The sequence below is a fragment of the Manis javanica genome, chromosome 10 (genome assembly GCF_040802235.1).
Source record: "Manis javanica isolate MJ-LG chromosome 10, MJ_LKY, whole genome shotgun sequence".
NCBI classification, from domain to species: Eukaryota; Metazoa; Chordata; class Mammalia; order Pholidota; family Manidae; genus Manis; species Manis javanica.
Window position 1 is genome coordinate 89418537 of NC_133165.1, and position 4621 is coordinate 89423157.

Sequence of the window (4621 nt, forward strand, 5' to 3'; positions counted from 1 at the left end):
GCAAGAGTTTGAGGTCATGGAGATTCCTCATCATACGTTTAGATGTGATTTGGTAGATAGACAGTACCAAAAATATTTGAGAAGTTTTTGAACCAATTTACCATCCCAACGCCAATGTCTGTGAGTCCAATTATATTAGTTCCCTATCAAGACTTGAATACTTTGACTATTTAAAATTTTAAGCATTTAGGATGGTTTCATTTATATAAAATTCATGAACAGCAAAAGAGGTAGTTTCCCATCTTTCGGATCTGTTTGTGTTGTCTAAGAGTATGGTACCTAGAACTGAGTAAAGCCAGGTTAGAAATGCCTGGGGGTTCTTAGTGGTTGTGGGGAGGCGGGGACGGGTGGGGGTGTGAGCTTCCCCCTGACATCTCTCCTTCCCAAACCAAGGTTAAGGCTGGACCGACCTTTGTGGGGGGCAAGATGCCCTTCAGCAACAACCATCAGGAAATTTTGAAAAAATAAATTATTTTATTACTTCCAAGACTAAAAATTACACAGCACCCTGGGGCCACACATCAAAGTGGGGTTAGGGTGTGGTCTCTTTAACTGGGATGGAGGGTGGGGAGCCTAGGGTTTCCAGGGTTTACTTTTTATTGGTGAATTTAAAACAGAACAGTAGGAATTTAAAGAAAGGAAGAGGAAAAAAAGAAACAAGTCCCAAAAGGTTGGTTACTGAAATGGACCAAAAACTCTAAAAACCGGGAGCCTCAGTGTGAGGCGGAGGCCCGGCTCTTTCTGCAGTTGAGTGGCTGGCAAGGTGGGTCTAGGAGATGTCAGTCTTTAAAGTGGATGCCTCTTCATAATGGGCTCCTTGGCAATCACAGCTTAAGTCAGGCCCTTCATTACAAAATGAAAAAAAATATGCCTCAACTGTCAGGCTTACACTTCAACCAAGCTGAGGAGGACTTCAGTGAATGAGGATGGCAGAGCACATGGACTGAAGGAACCTGACTCACTGGGGTTTCTCCTGAGCTGCTCAGCCGACTCTGGAAACATCTACCTCCAGCCTAGGCTGATTTTTCTTTTGATTTCTGTTAATGTTTACCACATTTTTTGTCACTTGAACATGAATATATGCTTAATAAGTATATCCTATATTAATTTTTAAGTATCTTTTTGTCATCTACTTCATTTTTGCTGTTTTGTTTATATGAGCTCTAGGTATTCATTACTCATTGTAAGGTTGAATCCTGAGGATTTGATATTGCTCTTGCAAAAGCAGGAAAATACATATTTTCTGTTTGTTCATTTAGTGTTTATTCACTTTTGTTATATAGAAACTACTAAGTTTATGAATATATAAGATTGGATATCATAAAAGTCTCTTGGAGTACTAATCGTTTTTCATTTCTGATAGAACATTCAGACTTTGCTGTTAGATAACTACATCATTGCCAATATTTGTAGTGCTAAAAAGAAAGACACAGGGCCACCATGATGTCACTCTTGCTAGGCCAGGTCACCAAATCAGAGCTTAAGACTGTTGAAAAGGAAGAAACGAGAAAACTGATTGGATATTTTCAGTTTATTTCTTAGAGAAATGGCAGGCCTGGAGAGGAGCTGGAAACCATCTGGGCCAGACCCTGAGAACATCCATGGGGCTCGAGTTCTGCTAACCTAGAGATGGAAATTCTTGCACGTACATCCTGCCCACATCTCTGGAGAAAGGCACTTGGCTAAAGACTCATTACTATAAAACCGCAAAACTTCCTTTTTGGGGCTGTAGTCTCTCTGAATCAGCCCTTTACTACATCTGTAGTGAAGTCTTCTATTAAATCTTGCTGTCATCAGTCTGGACTCCCGCATTTCTTTGGCTTTCTTGACCTAACAAATAACCTAATAGCAGTTTCAACCTCCTCCCAAAATGTAGTCAGTCAGGAATTTTCTGATCAGCATTGATAAAATAATCTGTCATATGTGTCCTCTCCATCCTCAAAGGAAGATGAGGACACCCACCTAATGGGACGTTTATCGTTGCATCCTCACACAGATAGCTTTGGAATGGGTGTGGCATGATCTTTTAGGACACTAACTAGATGTGTCCAAGCCACACTGCTTGATGTATTGATAAATGTCTTTTCAGCATGTATCCTCTGGTCTCGGAAAGTATTTAAGATTTTCCAAATGATGGGGCTTTGGAGAATTTCGCCAAAACTCCTCCCAGGTAAGTTCACTGGCCGTAACCCTCAGTAAGACTATGAATAAACTCTATGTTTCTTACATATAAGAGTTGTGCTGATTTCAGTCGACAGTAGATTTTTCTTTCCACAACCAAAATTTAAATTTCATATCTCACCCTCATCTTACTGTATTGGGGAGAAATTATGTAGTTCTGTTAAGTAACTTGGGTAATGGTATTTGTCTGTGGCTATTTACTCGAACTGCAATTCCTCCAATCTGATTTTATCATGAAGCATGTGGCTGAATATTGATTAATGTTAAACATTTTTTATGAAATACAGGCAGACTTTCTGAAGCTTTTATTATTAAAGTGGTCAGGTAGACATTTTTGTGAATTTTATTCTATGTTTTTGAGAAATGAGATCATCTGTGTATCTCACCTTTTCACCATGATTTTTTTGTTGTCTCATCAATGTACTTACTGAGGAATGTCTCCACATTCTTTTCCAATCAACAGAATGGAGGTCTAAAATAAATACCTCAACATTTATAGAAGCAAGACCAAAGACTGGGGTGCTCAGGGAAGCCCGGGATCTTTCGTGCACCCTACTTGACACTATGGAGTGGGAGGGGGAGTGAACATAAGAGGAAATTTAATCTTGGAATTTTATTGAGTAAATGCATCTTAGTTCACCACCTAAGGTATTGCAAATATTTCTCCAATGATCTTCTCACAGCTGTCTTTACCTCCTTGTTCTTCAGGCTATAGATGAGGGGATTCAGCATGGGTGTTATCGCACTGTACTGCAGAGAAGAGAGTAAATCCAGGGAGAACCAGACGGAGGCATGAGGTAGCGGATCAAACCCGAGCCAAAGAACAGGATCACTGCCATGAGGTGGGAGGAGCAGGTGGAGAAGGCCTTGCTCCTGCCTGTGGTGGAGCTCATGCTCAGGGTGTTGCGTATTATACGGGCATAGGATAAGAAGATTGGGAGGAAGTTTCCAAGCCCAAGTAGTACAGTAGAGAAGGACAAGATGCTGACATTCATAGATACATCAGAGCAAGACAGAGGGAAGAGGGAGGGCAGCTCACAGGTGTAGTGGTGGATGGTGTGGGCATCACAGAAATTGAGGTCAACACCCAAGAGCACAATGACAAGTGCATTGAGAGAGGCCAGGCTCCAGGAGCCCCACACCAGCCTCACACAGAGCTGGTTGCTCATCACCTGGCCGTAGAGCAGAGGGTGGCAGATGGCGGCATAGCGGTCATAGGCCATCACTGAGAGCAGGCAGGCTTCATTTCTTGCAGTGAGAAACACAAAGAAGACCTGGGCCAGGCAGCTCTCCACTGAGATGGTTTTCTTCTCTGACAGCAGGTCCTTCAGCAGCTTTGGCACAGTGACAGAGGAGAAGCAGAGGTCCAGGAATGACAGATTGCTCAGGAAGAAGTACATGGGCGTGTGGAGGCGGGAATCAGCCCTGATCAGCAGCAGCAGTGTCAGGTTCCCCATCAGGGTCAGGAGGCAAATCCCCAGGAACAGCACAAAGAGCAGGGGCTGGACGTGGAGGTCGTCAGACAGCCCCGTGAGAACGAACTCGGAGTTGGTGGTGTGGTTCCTCAAGGCCATTCGTGAGGATGCTTCCCTGGAATCAGATAGAAACAGGATGAGATCACCTGTCTCCTTCAGTGCATCACCCCTCTTCTCACACATCCCCGGCCCTGTCTGAAGGCTGCACTGAGACACTCCAAGTCACTCTCACTGAATCTGAGGAAGATGTTTTATTATGGTTTGTCAGTTGCTATGTTGGATTACAGTCTTCACATGCTTATGGATTCCCATTCCTTTTATACAGGAATGTAACTGGGAAAATAAATTCATCTGACTCACCTATACATTCATGGTAGTTCATTTTCATCTGGATTTTACTATAGTTTATTCTTATAGTCATTTGGTTGTAGGAAACATTATAACACATATTTGCATCACATTCTCTTTCCTTTCCTTGTTTTCCAATCATTACTCTTTTTGTTTATAATCATCCAATGGCTTCTAACTTTCTAAACAGCACAGAAAACTTTAATAGGACTTGTTTTGTTTCCAGAGTAGTTTTTTATCAGTGTCTATATCTTCTCTCACACTGATTTTATATACAATTTTGTATGTGATTTCACGGTAGGTAATCCTATATGTGCTTTACTCTTGAGAAATCCAGTATTCAGGGAGATTTTGTAATGCTGTGTGAACAACCAGTAGAAACCCAGGAAATAAACTCTACAGCTTTTTCTAAATCGGTGCCCAGATCCATTGGTGCATAGACCACTTTTTCCTACCTGACATCCAGAGTTCTTCTTTGTCTGCACACGACCTTCCTTTCAACCATACTGGCCACTTTTGGTACCAGAAAGGTCTGTTTGTTTCTCTATCTATGATTACAAGATTCTCCACTCAGAAGTTCTCCACTTTAATGTATGGATCTGAACTCGCACGAGCCC

At 42.1% G+C, this 4621-nt stretch overlaps 1 pseudogene; it reads right to left on the reverse strand.

Moving 5' to 3' along the window:
* Positions 1-2817: 2817 nt before the first annotated feature.
* On the reverse strand, positions 2818-3755 carry LOC140843804 (olfactory receptor 8S1-like; annotated as a pseudogene).
* Positions 3756-4621: the final 866 nt, after the last annotated feature.